General features: G+C 39.6%; 1 pseudogene; it reads right to left on the reverse strand.

Moving 5' to 3' along the window:
- Window positions 1-17,304: 17,304 nt before the first annotated feature.
- LOC105068093 (olfactory receptor 2A2-like) lies at window positions 17,305-18,236 on the reverse strand (annotated as a pseudogene).
- Between the last annotated feature and the right edge of the window lie 281 nt (window positions 18,237-18,517).

Genomic DNA, 18,517 nt, shown 5'->3' on the forward strand with positions numbered 1-18,517 from the left:
TTACATAGCAAGGCAGATTTTACTGCAACTGTTAACAGAATTCTTATTTCCGGTATCAGAGGTTACTCTATGAATGCCTTTCTCTCTCGGGTAACATAAGGTCCTTTATTCTTTTGTCCATATCAGAGCCTTCTCCAGGGAAAGCGCCTGCACACGAAGCCTCTAGATTATTCAAAAACAATATAGTTGGACTAATCTGAAGGACCACTACTCAACCGCAGTGGGAAGAGATGATGAGAAAGTCGCTGAAGGACAGAAGGTCCGTGCTACAGCTCCACAGGCTGGATGTGGAAGCTATTACTATAATGTATTTAGTAATATAACTACAGTGGTGTATACTCATTATATATACATGCACACAATCTATGTAGTTGAGATTCATGCAAGAATTCATAAAGTATGCCCCTATGGGATTCTTCTGAAAAAACTCTCTCTCAGCCAATTGCAATTACAGATATGCCCAAAAACAGTACTAACAGGATTATCATGCAGCATTCAGTTCATTCAATTAGAGAAAGAACAGTCAAACTTGTGGGCATGATGGTGGCTAAACCAAACGTAAGTTGCACAAATCTTGACAACGTAAAAATAGTATTACACGAACCAACAAAAATCAGCTGGTATGGGCGGAGAATATTGAGAAATCCTAAGAAAATAAATCTCCCCATTTTTGAAGTGGGAAGTTAAGAATCAATGATCCAAATATAAAGACTATTGTTTATAAACATTAAGATTTAGACTTCAGTTTCTGGCAAGATGAGAGACCACATACCCTACCCTGTACTCTTCTATGAAAAACAACGACAGTTATTCATGCACTGAGACAGTCTGGATTCAACTACCATTACTGAAGGAAATTCTAAGATTTCATTTCAGACAGACACGATATGATCCCAGAAAGGAAGTTCACATTGTAAAAAGAGATAAACATCAATGACAGAAGCACATACATTTGTAAAACTAAGTAGATATTGACTGTACAAAGAATACTGGCAATGCCATCTGGTACCTAGAACAAGACAGAACAAAATTCGTCACAGTAGGATATATGTTGGGCAGGGACTGATGGGAGTTAAAAGGTTCTAATTTCCATGCATTTTGATGGAAAAGTGCAACTACTGACTTTCATTAGCCATTTTTTTCCACCCAGAGTTCGTCACTCCACTGTACTGATAAATTAGGCCCATGTGCAGTACGTAGTCACAAACATAAACTGAAAGATTCTGTTAAAAAACAAAACAAAACAAAACAGTACGGGATTGAAAGTGGTCATTAACTGAGACATTAAATGTCTTTACAGACCAACAGGTTAAAACTACATCTGAATAAGAAGATCAAGAAAATATTAACTCCATGTAGGAACACTGGTAAAAATGGAATAGAAAAATAAAAAGTATTTCTCTCCATAAAAGCAACAAATAAAATAGAAAAATCTGTCAGAATACACTTCTCTGAAATTCTGGAATCTAATCAAAAGCTAGAGCAGCCAGAAGAATGCTTAATATAGAAGACAAACAAACAAACAAAGCTGAATGTCAGTGGGAGGGATTTGTAGCAATTGAACTCACCCTGCCTGATGCCACCCCACACTTCCTAGCCCAGGGCCTCCCTGAAGAAGGCAGTGTGCATTTCTGGTACACACCCAGTACCAGAGGGAGCAGAAGAGACTTTACAGTCAAATAATAATGGTTGTTTTATTTGACCTGTCTGGTGGCTCCTTGAAGGATCTGCTCAAAGGACTTGCCTTTACTTTAACTCAAAACTCTGCCAGGGCTGAGGCAGAGACCCAGAAGCCATGTGTTGAAAACATTTAAAAGCAAAAAATATATTAGCTGTTGCCATGTGAGTGCAAGAAACAGCATTTGGTAACAATAGACTGACTAACTTAAAATCCTGAGTGGAAAGACTTGAAATAAGATGATTTAGTAAATGAGTGATGTGAATAGCTTCAAGATCCTCCTGGGTAACTAGAGGGCCACACACATGGCCAGGGCTGGGAAAATGTTCACAAGGGATCTGAAAATGTTCTAACCCCTCCCTGCTGTCTAAACTTCAGGCTCTGTAAAGGCAGGAAGTCATCAGAGTTGTAAGTGACCTGGGTGAGGGATAAAGACATACCCCAACATATAGAAAGAGCCATTTACAAAAATATGAAGGAGGTTGAAAATATCTGAAGCACGGCTGGATAATGTGCATGTACAGCAGTCAGTACGCTTGCTGGCTCGCTGGATTACTGAGCCTGGAACACCCATATATGATATGCCTCTGTATCACAGGGACATGGAGCAGGGTGAAGAAAACAAAAATTCAAAACCATATAACAAAAATCAAAATTAAAATGAAATAGTATTAATAAAACTGTTAGGCTCAAAATGTGTTTTAAAAACCAATTTTCAAACAAACAAACAATTTTAATGCCAAAGATGTACAAATTAAATACTTGCAACCTCATATTCACTCAAGATGAAATAAAATATATAGAATAGCTTACAAAGAATCTAATATGAACATGGTTAAAAGTTACAATAGGTCAATGAAAGCAATGTGTTTACTTAAATTCCCAATAAATTATAAGCAATAGAGAAAGTGGGAATAAACATTCATTGCACGTAATAAAAGGATCTAAGACACGCCCTGTATATAAGTGGAGTCATTCATTTTTTCATACTCAACTGTGCATTGATAATACTTTCATTGATTATCGATGCAGAAAAGTCTAAGACTTAATCATTGCCAGTGGAATAAAAAAAATAGAGCATTGGACACTGATTTCAGATATGAGCACTAAATTAAAAAAAAACAAAACAACCAAATGAGCAAATATAGAGCAAATACAGCACATTGCAGGTGTTGCTTTATTAACGTCTTAAAGTGACAAATGTCTGTATTATGCACCAGGGAGAGCAGACCAGAGGTTTTCCTATTTAATGATAGTTTACGAGGCTCTCAAGCAGGTTGCGTCAGTCAGCTAGTAAAAGGATCCTAAGGCCCTCGTCCAATTTCAGTGCATGCCTCTAATATCCAAGTTTTTGTTACTAATTTTACAACTAATATAAGCATAAACATCACGTTATTAATGCCAGCACAAGAATTAAAAGCCTCCGCAGTGGCTGCGGGTTTTACTGCTAGTCTGGTCTGCCCTTCTGTCCTCAGTTGCCTAATTAGGGACTTGGCAACTTAGTTTAATGTAGAATCAGCTTACTATACATATTCACAAACTTACAGATAAATCAAAACTCCAACACTTTTGTTCCTCTGACATTTAGGACCCTGACAACACCCCTGTTTCTTTGCCTTGCAGACACGTGCTCTCAAATGCCTGTCTTTCTTCACTGTCTCTCCTGGGGGTTCCCATTCATCTGGCATCAGCTTCTAAGTCCAGTCCCCAGTACATTAAATACCTCTACACTTCATTCTACATTTCAGGCATGCTGTCATGATAGGTTAAAAGGATACAACTGTCACATCGCACAATATATAAGAATATGTCTTTTAAGAGATTCAGTTAATCTATTTAAGTTACTACCTAATTTTAATATATACGTAGAAAAGCTTATTTAGTAAGAAAGTAATAAACATTAATAAATATTGTATTACAAGATGATTATCAGAGGGCTTTCTCTTTATATCTGTTGCTCCTGAAACTTCCCATATCCAACCTGGTGTCTGCAGAGAGTGATCAGTGCTTCCTCGACTTGCTGCAGAAGTGAACCCCTTTGCTCCAGCACCTCCTACAACCTCACTGGATTCTGACACCTTAAAAGCTCAGGTGGGGGCTCCTTAGAACGACCTTCCAGTCATTGCCTGTTAGCAGACCATCAATTCTGGACTTTTACACAGCAAAAAGTCAGACTAATATGAACATGAAAACCCTGTTAGCCTCAAATCAGTAACTTGAATCTTAAGAGTTTAATGCTGAAAAATGGATTGCAAATAATCCAATTTTTGCTGTTTAGATGAAGGTGTTAGAAATCCTATGCCTCACTGTAACATTATAAACACTGACAGGAGTTCCTTGATTTTCTTTTTGTACTTGGTACAATTTAAGAATGATATATTTTCAATTATTCCATTATTTTAAAAGTTTTGACAAGTAAAGGTGAAGACAATAAAAGCAAAGATATTCACTGAGAATTTGCCAGGTACAAACACACGTGAGGCAGAGAAACTGTCTTTGTGTAGGAATATTTTACCCTATTTTCACCACCTAGAACTTCCCCCCAAATCTGATGCAGTGGTAGGCACGTTATCCCACCCCAGGAGGTGACAAAGGGTGCCAGATGAGGACACCACCCCGGAGAGAAACTCTGGAAAATCAATCAAGTTAAACTCAACAGACAGCTGTACCAGTTTCACTGCTACAAGGAGGAATAATAACGGATTCTGATCAAGCAGCTATAAGCTTTTCCCTGCCACTTATTACCGCCTCCCTCCTGGGCAGCAAAGAAAAGGATTTCAATGGTCCTCACTTCCCTGGCAGTGGGGCATTTCCAGGATGTGGTGGGAGCACAGGGTCCTCAGCAGAGGAAGAAGTGAAAGGTAGTGAAGGACAAATCACACATCATCTCCGGCTTCATCATTTGTAAAAGGAGGCAACAGGGTTAAATGACTCTTAGGCCCTTTCAGTGTGATACCATGACTCAGGGACAGCGAGTTTCAGCAGCCCCTTCCCGTCAGCGTGACTGGGGAGGGGCTCTCAGAGGAGTAAGGAAGCTATGTTGAGACAGCATGGGTATCAGGTGTCACTCTGAGACCCCAGCACACTTCAAGAAAGGGGTCTTCACAGAGGTGGCTTTTCTTCTTCCTAAACCTAATGCCAGCCTTTGGTCCTGCTCTTCTGTAAACCATTAATCAATGTAAAGATAATGATTTGTACAAAAGGGGAATGGGGTGCTATTTCTGATATTTTTCTCGAATTGGGCTTGAATGCAGAGGAAAACTCACAGGGACGGGGAATGGTTGCAGCCGAGTCGCCTGCTCCCTGAAGCGAGTTCAGTGCGTGGTGAGTCCCATCTACCTTTTCTCCCTTGACGGAGAGGGCAGGGCTCATGGGTGCTCAGGAGCCTCTATATATGTGAGGGCTTTTAGTCTGACAAGATAAAACCAGCCATTCCCCAAAGATGTACCTGTGGAGTCCAGGGAAAAAATTACGAAGCGTCTTCTCACTATTCTGTGCATTTCCCACAAAGTATTGCAAAAAGTGCCCCAACTCTCTTGGCTCTCCTTCTTTTCTATCTTTAAGAGTGTGTGTGTGTGTCTGTGTATGTGTGCATGTGTGTGTGTGCCCATGACTGTGCACCTGCTCGTGCAGAGAAATAAAAACTCAGGAAGAACAGCAAAGATGTCTGTACTCAAGGGGATCTTGGTATAAAAATTTAACAGATAAATCATATTTTATGTTCCGTAGTACAGTCCCCAAGGATATGAATATTATGTACTTGATCTTGAAATTGTTCCTTCCTCTCCATATTACTTGTGGGAAGACTCGTGATGTAATAAGTGCGACCCCCGTGGAGCTTGTTAAGGAAGCCCCTCAAAGGACTGTATCTTTCCCAGGGCGTGAACGACCTCTGTTGGCTGAAGCGTTAATGTGTAATAATTATGAAAGTTTCCACTGCAAGTATTAATCATTACTTGGAAACTCATGGAGATTGAATGCTATTTCCTCAGTGCTTTCCTGCTTTAAGCTCGTCCTTCCATACTTGTCCCAATTCAAAAATGTTCTTCCTCTAAATTAACTCACACATTGAATTTAGATGATGCACGGCTTTGCCTGCATCCGCAGATCTAGAGGACAACACACAAACGTGATGACTCATGTCCCTTAAATTCATGAGTATTCACGTCGACTTGGCTCTCGTTGCTCCCAGAAATCATAGGATATTTCCCTAGCCTTTTCTCTCAGGTGATTTATTTCCTGTTTGCTCTTTCTTTAAACCTCTCTTAAGTCCTTCCACCCATAGTCTTGCCTACTGAGTCAGAGTAACTGAGACCATGGAAGCAGTCAGATGACAATCTCTCCAGTCCCAATTAATACACTGACTGAGTCACTGAATTCATGCATTTATCCCAACTTCTCTGCTGTTACTACAGGGTTACTAGTTCTTTCTCAGTGTCGATCAGACTACAGCTTACATGAGTCCCATCCCTCTTGCCGACTTAAGAAATTTTCTCCAGCAATTTCTGTCTCAAATGTCTCTGCTCCTATTTTGTCTTGAACACTTCTGGTCAGAATGCGAAATTCTTTATCTCAAAGACACCGATTATCTCTTTGCTGTATCCAATGGTCATTTCTCAGTCATCACCTGAGTTGACCTGCCAAGGGCATGTACCAGAGTCAATGGCACCCCTGGAAACACTTTCTTCACGTGGCGATCATGATGCTCCCCCAGTGGTCTTCCTGCCTTTGTGCTTGTTCCTCTTTCCTGCTGATTCCTCATTTCCCCCCTTATATCTGTACAAACTGGCATTCTTTGGGGTTTATGTTTGTATCTCTTTTCTGTTCACTTTCCATAGGCCCGCATGAATCCCAGTAGTTGCAACATGCTTCATGAACTGGTATGTGTATAAATTAGTATCTCAAGCCAGGCTTCTTCCCCAGATGTGGTGGTCCAGAGTAAATGTTCACCTGCTGCACATCAGTGTGGATCAGCAGGTCTCTGACTTCCTGTCACCTAGAGTAACGCCAGCGCCCTGAAGCTCCCTACAAAGCATCAACTAGAAGCTTTCTTCTAATGCTGTACCCTCCTTGTTGTCAAGAAAGTGCTTGGTATATAATACTATTACATAATACATATTTTTTTTGAAAATGTAGTTTCTTGTACTTAATGCTTCTGTTTCTTTCTTCCCTTCTCCTAGCTGTCTTTGGTGATAGTTGTCAGTTTACATGTATTTTTGTATTGCTAATTATAAATATTTACTGTATTTTCAGATGTTGGATGTAAAATTCAGTCATGACTCCAAATTTGTATTAGGGCTTATGATTACAGGATCTGTGATGTGCCGAGGTTCTCATCCTAACATCAAAATTTATAATGTAACTGCGATTTCCTTTCTCTATGTCATAGGTTTCTGGTTCCTCCAACCCTGGCCACCCCTTCCAGACACTGCAGTTATACTAGTTATAACCATGACGGCAGGGCTGTTTGTTTTCTAGGGTACCACAGAGCTGGAGGGACGGTGATGGGAACAGTGCACATGAAAACCCCAACAGCTGACTGTTCCTATCAAGGGAGCATGTTTTTCTTCGAAGAACATGCAGTAGATTTTTGCAAGCCTTTGATTTCTGGTTTATGAAAAACATGATTTTGACAAATTTTGTTAGTGTCCTTGTTACTTCTCTGGTGCAGGGAATTTTTGGAATTCTTTACTCTGCTATTCTCACAGACTAGTACTTTTGTGTTTTTGGAAGGAAAATTGTATTTTTTTGCCTATGCAGCTATAGCATAAATCATTCTTTTCACTATATAAGCTGAGATAAATTTGAAGCTTTCTTAGCAGTTCCTGTTACATACTGCTGCCTGCTCTGTGGTCCTGATAACTCCTTTCATTTCCTGCCCAATCACACTGCACACTGTTTCACTGTTGGTCGTTGTGACATAAGTTTGGGAAAGACTTATCATAGAGGCGAGGTCTTTTGCTGTTTTGAATTCAATCTGCTCATCATCAGCTTTGTTTGCTTGACTGAAACACACACTCACACACACTCACAGTCTTTGTCCACATAATGGTATTTAATTCCTCCTGGTTTTATTTAATTTTAACACAAATTCAGGTTATGTGCTCCTTTTAGAGGATCTCAGAGAAATGCAGGCTTAGGTAACTTAATAGAACCATCTGTGATATTTTTGTGTAATTATGCAAAGGATGATGCTACTTTCTGGAAGATCTCATTTTTCAGACTTACAATTAAGAAAAAGAAATTTGTTCCCAACATTAAAAAATGTATTATTTCTCATTTATATTACCTGGTGGAGATGTTCCCAGTAGCTTCTTTAATAATATATCTGATAACTGATTTCCATATATCATTGCTTGGCACTCTGTGAACTGACCTTTCTTTCTGTCATCACTGAACTAAACCTTTAGTTTTCTAGAGGTGCCATCACAGCGTACCGCAGACTACGCACCGCCAACATCAGAAATGTGCTTTCTTATTGTCCTAGGGGCTGGATGTCCAAGGTCAAGGATTCAGGGGGGTCGGGCTCTTCTGAAACCTCTCTCTCTTTGGCTCATATATGGCAGTCCTTTCACTGTGACTTTATATGGTTTTCCTCTGTGTGTGTCTGAGTCCTAAGCACCTCTTCTAAAGGACACCCGTCATATCATATTGGTGCCCATCCTAATGACCTCGTTTTAACTTAGTTACCTTTTAAATATGCAGTATTAAATGCAGTCACATTCTGACATAGTGACTGTTAGAACTTCAACATTTATATTTGTGGGGGGAACACAATTTAGCTATAAGAATTAATTATTTTCACTGTAGCTATCTATGATTAACAGACTCAAATCAACTTGTCTAATATTTACATGTCAGCTCATGACTTGGTATTTCTGACTAATCATATCTTTGAGGATATAACTCAGCATTATATTGCCCCTGCGACTTACCTATCGACTCGCAGAGACATCATAATAAAAAGAAAACTGTTATCTGGTGCAGTTTGTTACCTGTATAAATATGTGTATCTGCCCTTCCAAACCTTCTTCAAACCTATGCAATCTACTATTTTCTTCCTCATTTACTTATTAATGAGCTTAAAAATACTTGTCATGTGCTAAACATCAATTGACTACAAAAACTGTTTTCCCACAACACTTAACTGCTTTATTGAGAAAGGTAAAATCATCAGTACAATGAGAAGTGAGTCCAGGCTTTGACTGCGCGTGCTGCAGAAGCAGACGGCTAGGACGACGTTGCCGCACTTGTTTAATGGGAAGCACAAGTAAGCCTCACGTCCACACAGGCTTTCTTCCAAGGGTATTCTCCAAACACTGCTCAAGAAGGTAGAGGGAGCTGAAATCCCAGCAGAGGTTGGAGTAAAGGGCAAGGAAGAAAGCTGGGATTGTAGGGGGTGAGATTTTAGAGAGGAAGTATATGTTGAAAAGGATTCCTCAAAATATGTGGAGGACGTTTTCTCAGGCATTGCTCAAGTCCTAACTCGAAAAATGTAACTGAAATACATTTATGTTAACAAATCTAAAACCAAAAAAAATAGATGAACAACACGTTTATACTGTATAGCACAGGGAAGTATATTCAATATCTTGTAGGAATTTATGGTGAAAGAGAATATGAAAACGAATATATGTATGTTTCTATATGACTGAAGCACTGTGCTGAACGCCAGAAATTGACACAACATTGTAAACTGACTGTGCTTCAATAAAAAAAGGATAAAACTAAGCCCTAAAAGGAACAAGGTGAACTTCAACAAGTTTAATAGCCTTTAGAGAAAATACAAAGCCTCATTAATCTTCATACATTGATAAAAATCTACAGTCTTTGTAATTTATCATTCAACATGTGAAAAAGAAGAAAATTATCAATAACCAAGAGATACAAGAACCAAGAGAAAAGGTCCTAGATATGACAAAGATATTGAAGCTACAATAAAGACTTCAAAATAACTGTCGTTTATATCAAAGAAAATGGGAACAAAGACACACAAAATTTTAAAAGTATAATTTCAATGAAGAATTAGAATCTATAGAAATAATCCTATATTCATTGTTAAGGAGCAAATAATAACATGTGAAATTAAGAAAACACTGGGTGAATTTAATAGCAGACTGGATCCAGTTGAGAGCAGGATCAACAAATTCAAATGAAGATCAACAGAAAACATTCGAGGAAAAGCATTCAAAGAAAAATAATGAAAAATGGAGACGAGTCTGAAAGATGCTTGGGGATGTAGTTAAAAAAAGGCTAACCATCCTCAGGAAAAAGTCAAATAAAATGGCACAGGAGTGGCCAACGTGCTGGAACAGGATGACCCTGAGTCACTCCTCCCACAGGGACAGCAGAATTCTAAGTGTTGACAGAGCAACCACTGATGCGAAAGATCAGAAGACTAGCAGAAGATCTTCCACAGCTAAAGATGTAAAGAAGGAACCACAACAAGACGGGTAGAAGAGGGTGGGAGATACTAGAGTCAATCCTCACACTCCGAGGGGGACGACCCACAAACAGGAGGATAACTGCGACCACAGAGCTTCTCCCTAGGAAGCTAGGGGTCTGAGCCCCACATCAAGCTGCTCCCTAGCCTGGGGTCCTGCACCAGGTAGACGAGCCCCCGGAACATCTGGCTTTGAAGGCTAACAGGGCTGTTTCCAAAAGGCTGTGGGAAATTGACTCCAGGCTTAAAGGGCTCACACAAAATCTCACAAACTCTGTGACGCAGGGTAGACGCAGTAATTTGAAAGGAGCCTGCGTGAGGCTCACCTGCTAATCTTGGCCTCCTGGAGAGGTAGGAGGCAAATGGAGGTAATGCTAGGGGCATAGGCATTAGCAGCAGCTACTTTTAGGAGCTCATTTTCCCATGAGGACATCAAGGCTGGCTAGCCTCATTTTAGATTTCTCCTTCTTGCATATTAATCCTGGGACCTGGCCCCATTCACCAGCCTATACCGCCAGTACTTTGATGCCTCAGGACAAGCAGCGACATTGTGCCACTCATGAGCTGGCTGACTGCCGTAAGACCCTCTGAGCCCAGAGTCTCCCTGGGACCCAGCCCTCCCCACCCGGGGTCCATGCACAAGCAAGCTGGCACTAGCCCTGGGAGCAGCCTCACCCAGCAATGTGCAAGCTTTGGCCCCAGGTGCCCTGAAGCCCAGCCCCTCCTACAAGCAGACCAATGAGAGCTCCAAGACACCTTTGACCAGACAGCCAGTCATGTCAGGAACTGGCCCCACCCACTAGCAGGCTGACACTGGATCTGGGATCCCAGGCTGCACAACTACCCACCCCGGAACCTGTGTCTACCCACCAGCGGACCAGCACTAGCTCAGGGCCCCTTTGGCACTTGGCAGTTAGGTGTCTCTTGACCATGTCCGGCCCATGAGTGGCCAGTGGGCTCTGCACAAGGCAGGGCCTAGCAACAAGCAGAATGAGGGGTTGGCAATGGCTGCCAGACCACCATTTGTGAGCCCTGCCTCAGCACAAGGACCCATGCAGGCACACAGTTGGAACCCCTAGAGCACGTAGCTCTAGGGACAGAGAGCAGTGTGCTGCTGGAACATACAGGATATCTTCACAAAAGCCACATCTCCAACGTTGGGAAACATAACCAACCTACCAAACACATAGAGAGAAAAACGTCCAGTTAGGCAAAACAAGGCAACAGAGTAATAATAGTAAGTTTCAAACAAAGGAATAAGATAAAATGCAAGAAGAACTAAGTGAAATGGGGATAAGCAATTTAGCCAAGAAAGAGTTCAAGGTAATGAGCATAAAGACGTTCAGAAAAAGAAAAGCAGTGGGGACAGTTTAAGAGACATCTTGGTCAATATCAAGTGAACGAACATTTGCATTATAGGGTTCCCAAAAGCAGAAGGGAGAAAGGGGCAGAGAACATATCTGAAGACATAATAGCTGAAAACGTCCATAACCTGGGAAAGGAATGAGACATTCAGGTTCAGGAAATGCAGAGATTACCAAAGAAGATCAACACAAAGAGAAACACAACAAGACTTGATAACTTTATGACACTGATGACAGACATTCAGGATGACACAAACAGATGGAAAGATATACTGTGCTCATAAATGGGAATAATTAATATTGTTGAAATGTCCAAACTACTGAAGACAGTCTACAGATTCAATGCAACTCCTGTCAAAATACCACTGGAATTTTCACGGAACTAGAAAAAAAGTAATCCTAAAAATTTTATGGAAACACAAAAGACCCCAAAGGTGAAACAATCTTAATAAAGAACAAAGCTGAAGGTATCAGACTTCCTGACTTCAAACTATACGACAAGGCTACAATAATCAAAACAGCATAACAGTGGTACAACAAGAGGCATACATCAATGGAACAGAATAGAGAGCCCAGAAATAAACCCACAGTTACATGGGCAGTTAATCCATGACAAAGGACACAAGAGGATACAACGGGGAATAGACAGCCTCCTTAGTAAATTGTGTTGAGGAAACTGGATAGCTACATGAAAAGGAATCTACGTGGACTACTCTCTCATGGTATACACAAAAATAAATTCAAAATGGCTTAGTTAATTAAATGTAAGACCTGAAACCATAAAACTCCTAGAAGAGAACATAGGCAGAATACACTTTGACATAAAACACAGTAGTCTATTTTTTGGATCTGTCTCCTAATGCAAAAGAAATAGAAGCAAAAATAAACAAATGGGACCTAATAAAACTTAAAAGCTTTTGCACAGCGAAGTAAACCATGGACAAAATGAAAAGACAAGCTACGCAATGGGACAAAATATTTCTAAATGAAATAAACGGTAAGGGGTTAATGTCTAAAAAATATACACAGCTCATATAACTCCATATTTATAAAACAACTCAATCAAAAAATGTGTAGAAGACCTGAATCCACATTTTTCCAAAAAAGACATACAGATGGCTAAGAGGTGCATGAAAACATGCTCAGCATTTTTAATTATTAGAGAAATGAAAATCAAAACCACAATGAGTATCACCTCACAGCTGTGAGAATGGCTATCCTCAAAAAGTCTACAAATAACACATGTTGGAGAGGATGTAGAGTAAAGGGAATGCTTGTCCACTCTTGGTGGGAAAGTAAATTGATGCAGTCAGTATGGAAAACAGTATGGAGTTTCCTCAAAAACCTGAACATAGAACTACCATATGATCCAGCAATTGCACTCCTGGGTACATATCTGGTAAAAATAAAACAGAAATTCAAAAAGAAATAATGTACCAGACAAATGAATAGAGAACATAACACACACAATGGAATGTTACTCAGCTACAAAAAAGGATATAATTCTGCCATTTGCAGCACCATGAATTAACCAAGAGAATATTAAGCTTAGTGAATTAAATTAAACAAGAAAGATACATACTGTATGTTATCCCTTATATATGGAACTTAAAAAAGAATGCACAAATGTATATGTACAACAGAAACAAACTCAACGAGACAGAAAGAAAACTAGTGGTTACCAAAGGGGAGAGGGAGAGGGGAGGGGCAAATGATGAGCAGGGTATTCAGAGGTCCCGCCCACTATACGTAAGACAGGTGAGCAACAGGGATATGCTGCACAGCACAGGGAATTACAGCAATTACCTCGCAATACTTTTAATGGAATATAATCTGTAAAAACACTCGATTACTATGCTGTACAAATGAAAATCATTAATATTATAAATCAACTATACTTCAGTTTAAAAAAGAACCTTCTAAAAAACATAGGCAGTACTCTGACATTGATTTCAGTGATTTTTTTTTTTCTTTTTCGATATGTCATCTCAGGCAAGGGAAGCAAAAGCCAAAATAAACACATGGGAATACATCAAAATAAAAATCTATTGCACAGCAAAGGAAACAGCAAAATGAAAAGGCCGCCTATTTTCAAATGAAACATTATTTTCAAATGAAACATTCATTAATGAATTAATATTTAAAATATACAAAGAACTCATACAACTCAACATCGAAAAACTGTAAAACTTGTTTAAGAAAAATGGACAGAGAATATGAATAGACATTTTGTTTTTCAAAAAGACACATACAGATGGACAACAGGCACACGGAAAGGTGCACAACATCACTAATCATCAGGAAAACACAAATCAAAACTGCAGTGAGGCATTCCCTCACGCCTGTTAGCATGACTATTATCAAAAGGCAAGAATTACATGGGGATGTAACATTACTCTGCCATAAAAAAGAATGAAATTCTGTCATTTGAGACAACATGCCTGGACCTACAGCTATTATGCTAATGAAATAAGTGAGACAAAGACAAATACTGTATATTTTCACTTACATGTGGAATCTAAAAATTGGAAACAAGTGAACAAATCTAAGGAAACAGAAACAAAGATATAGGTACAGAGAACAGATGATTGGCAGAGGGGGTGGTGTAGGGAGGAAAAAATAAATTGAGGTGAAAGAAATTGTAAGGTAGAAACTTCCAGTTAATAAATAAATAAGACAAGGTGTGAAATGTACAGTGTGGGAAATATAGTTGACATATCTTCATATACTCATAAACTGTAACTAGACTTATCATGGCGATCACTTTGAAACGTATAGAAATATCAAATCACTATATTGTGTAGCAGGAAGTAACACAGTGTTAGGTTAATTAAACCTGAAAAGCAGACAATCAATCAATCAATCAAACTCATAAAAAAACATCAGGTTTGTGGTTACCAGATGTGAGGTGTGGGGACTGGGGGAACTGGATGAAGGTAGTCAAAAGTTACAAACTGACACTTATAAGATAAAGAGTGAGGGAAGGGATACACAACATGATAAACATAATTAATGTGCTGTAATGTTACGTATGAAAGTTGTTGAGAGAAAATTGTAAGATTTCTCATCACAAGGAAGATGTTTCTTCTATTTCTTTAATTTTTTAACCTATATGAGATGTTGGATATTTACTAAACTTGTAATAAAATATTCACATTTTATGTAAGTCAAATCATTATGCTCTACATCTTAAACTTATCCAGTGTTCTATGTCCATTGTATCACAATAACACTGGAAGAAAAAAATTAAAATTAAATAAATAAAGTGACACAAAAAGAAATTTTGAGGGAATTATCTCAGAGGATTTCTCAGCATGATAAAGGTTACGTTCCCCTGGATACAGAGCTCAGCAAATCAAAGGCCGGATAAATGGCACTAAAGCAACACTCAGGCATACTAAAGTCACACTTCTGAAAACCAATGACAAAATAACATCCAAACTCACCTAGGAAATAATCATACCCATTACCATCAGGGAGCATTTCTTTCAAATGGAAAAAAAATATTTTCTTCAGTGTTTCTTGCAGTTTACCGACAGGCAGTGAACACTTAATTTTGCCTGGTTTTAGTTGTTTGCCCACACTAGGTCCTTGAGATTTGGCCCTAACTATTATTTCCCACTTGGATTTATTTCCCAGTAAGTACAGGCAAATTCAGGCTCTCAGAAATTTCCTTTCATTAAGCATTTACTCACCCTTTCTTTGCTCCCAGATGTAGCTTCAACTCTTAATTTTGTGTAAGTTAATAATCAGTGATATAAAAGTATCATTCAGTCAATCAGGCTGCTGCACTTTAGATAGAAGACTTATTTGTAAGCCTTGCTCTTATGATTACTGTTTTTAATATTCACTGTTAAGTCTTGCCTCAGGGGGAACCGTAAGACATTTAGAACCAGTATCCACTCTTCCTCCCTCCAAAATAGAAAATGACAACCCTGAACTGAAAATCAAAAACTCTTCAAAGTTAAAAAAGAAATTGATAAGTTGCATTTCATTAAATTTAAAAACTTCTACTCTGTGAAAAACGCCGGTAAGAATATGAAAAGTTAAGCCACAGGCTGGAGAAAAACCTTTGCACATGTAGGAAAAATGACTTGATTCCAATACATACAAAGAACTCTTAAAACGTAATAGCAAAAAAACAAACCACTCGATTAAAAATGGATCAAAAACTAACACGCACCACTTCAAAGAAGATATACAGATGGCAAATAAGCATATGAAAAAATGCTCCACATCTCTATCATCAGAGAAACACAAATTAAAACAACAATGAAATATCAGCAAATAATGGCTAAAAATTAGAACACTGACAACAAACACTGAGTAGGATGCGGACCAAGAGGAATGTTCATATATTGCATACATTCACTGCAAAATGATACAGTCACTTTGAAAGACAGCTTCACGGTTTCCTAACATGCTAAACATACTCTTACAGTACAGTCTACCATTTGCACTACCTGGTGTTTACCCAAAGAATCTGAGAACTTATGTCCACAAAAAAACCTGCACAGAGATGTTTAAAGCAGTTTTATTCATAACTGCCTAAACTTGAGGCAATCAAGATGTCCAACAGTAGGCAAATAAACTGTGGTATACCCAGACACTGGAATAGTACTCTACATTAAAAAGAAATGAACTATCAGTAAAAAAAGACAGAGGAATCTTAAATGCATACAAAGGGATTGCAGGGAGCCAATGTGGAAAAAACTGTGTATTTATAAATCCTACTATATGACATTCTGAAAAGCCAAAACTATGAACGTAGTTAAAGAAGGTCAGTGGTTGTCAGGGATTAGTAATGATATTTACGGTGATGAAACTGCTGCGTATGATAATATAATGGTGGGTGCATGTACTTATACACTTGTCCAAACATACACAATGTAGAACACGTTGAGTGAACCCTAATGGAAGCTACGGACTTTGGGTGACAATGATGTGTCAATGCAGGTTTATGAATGACAATGAATGACCACTCTGTGGAGGGATGTTGATACTGGGGGAGGTTATGCATGTGTGGAGGCAGAGTATATGGGATATCTCTGTACCTGGCACACAATTTTTGCTGTGAATCTAAAATTGCTGTAAAAATAAAGTTTATTAAATAAAAATGGGCAAAAGATGTAAAGGGACAGCTCACCAAAGAAGACAGACAGATGGTAAGGAAGCACTTGCAAACACATTCATCATCATATGTCATCAGGGAATTTCCTATTAAAACAAGAATGCGATGCCACTGTCCATCTACTAGAATTGTGAAAATCTCAAAAAAAAAATCTCTGTATTGTGTAAAAATTTGAAGTGCTTGCCATGTTTCTCAGTTGTCCTGATAAGGAGTCCAAACTGCCACTCCCATGAGGCCTCTGAGGCAGGCAAGACAGAAAAGAAGCCCTCAGACTCCTTCACACCTCGGAAATCTAAAAAGTAGGATGCGTGGGCCATTCTTACCTTTCCCTCTTGAGGGAGAGCTGGGAGTCAGGAATTTCCTCCTGATCCCAACACACTGGGTCGGGGAGGAGAAGCAGCCATGGCGGGCCAAACGCCATCCATTTGCCTAAAAGCTTTACTGTCTCTCTCTTCTCGGCTTTGTGCTAGTTGGGGATGCTGCAAGCTCTTACCTGCCTTCTGGTGTTCTCACACAGACAATTTCATCTACGTACGTCATCTCCATGGAGTAGGGGGCTTGGCAACTCCTGTTCTGCCATCTTGCTGGTGTTACTCTTGGATAATTTTCATCCTTAAGTCGTGTGTTTTGTAGGGGAATTTTCTTCAGTACTAGGGGGAAAATCCACTAACCATAATTCTACCCTCCTTCACATTGTCCTCTCTTTCTGGAATACTCTGTGGAAGGCAGCCTTCACTTGAGCATTCCTTAGACTGTAGACAAGGGGGTTCAGCAGTGGGTTGAAGAGGGTGTAAAACAGGAAAAGGATTTTCTTCTACTCATCTTGTTGACTACTCTCTGGGACCAAGTAAACCACCATGGCTATGCCGAAGTAGAACCCCACCACACAGAGGTGGGAGAGCAGGTGGAAAAGGCTTTCTTGCGGCCCTCCTTGGACTGGATCTTCAGGATGGCCCAGAGGATGTGCACATAGGACACCAGCATCAGGGAAAGGGGCCCAACTAAGATAAACACACCTTCAGCAAAGAGGAAGATGTCATTGATCCAGGTTTCACCACAGGCCACTTTGAGGACAGATCGAATTTCACAGAAAAAGTGGTTCACCTTCTGGGGCCCACAGAAGGGCAATCTTAGAAAGAGACTTACTTGTACTAGGGCCAGAGAAAATCCACACGCCCAGGATGCGATGGCCAGGACCGTGCACACTCTCCAGTTCACGATGGCAGTGTACTGGAGGGGGTGGCAGATCGCCACGTACCTGTCATAGGACATCACCACCAAAATCAGGCATTCTACAGAAGCAAAAGCCAAACAGAAAACCATCTGCATAGAGCATGAGAAAAAGGAGATCGTTTTTTTGTGTTTCATTAGGTTTTCCAGCATATGGGGTAAATTACTAGAAGCATAGGATATGTCGGTGATGGCCAGATGAGAGAGGAAGTAGTACACGGGGGAATGCAGTCTGGGGTCCAGGCAAATGAGTCTGAAGATCACGCCATTTGCCAGCAGGTTGAAGGTATATAACAGGAGGGAGATGATGAAGAGGAGCAATTCCATCTCTTCACTGAGCTGGAATCCCACCAGGATGAATTCTGCGATCCATGATTGGTTGCCCTCCATTCCTAATGACAGTGGGAACTGAACTGAAGTGTGATGGAAAGGTCAGAGCTGGATATGAATGAAACGTGGAGTTATTAATCTAAAGTGAATTCAGAACAAGTTTATGTGACTGTCCCTACTTCACTGAGATATTTCCTCCAATGCTTCTTTGCCTTTTTGTTTTTATACTTTTTCCTAGGGAGTAATTGAAATTTTCAGATAAGTATCAGGAATTATAAATAATCATAGTATATACATTTTACTAATTTTTTCATGTTTGCAAACAATCTTGCATTTATACA

This window comes from Camelus bactrianus, chromosome 7 (genome assembly GCF_048773025.1).
Source record: "Camelus bactrianus isolate YW-2024 breed Bactrian camel chromosome 7, ASM4877302v1, whole genome shotgun sequence".
NCBI classification, from domain to species: Eukaryota; Metazoa; Chordata; class Mammalia; order Artiodactyla; family Camelidae; genus Camelus; species Camelus bactrianus.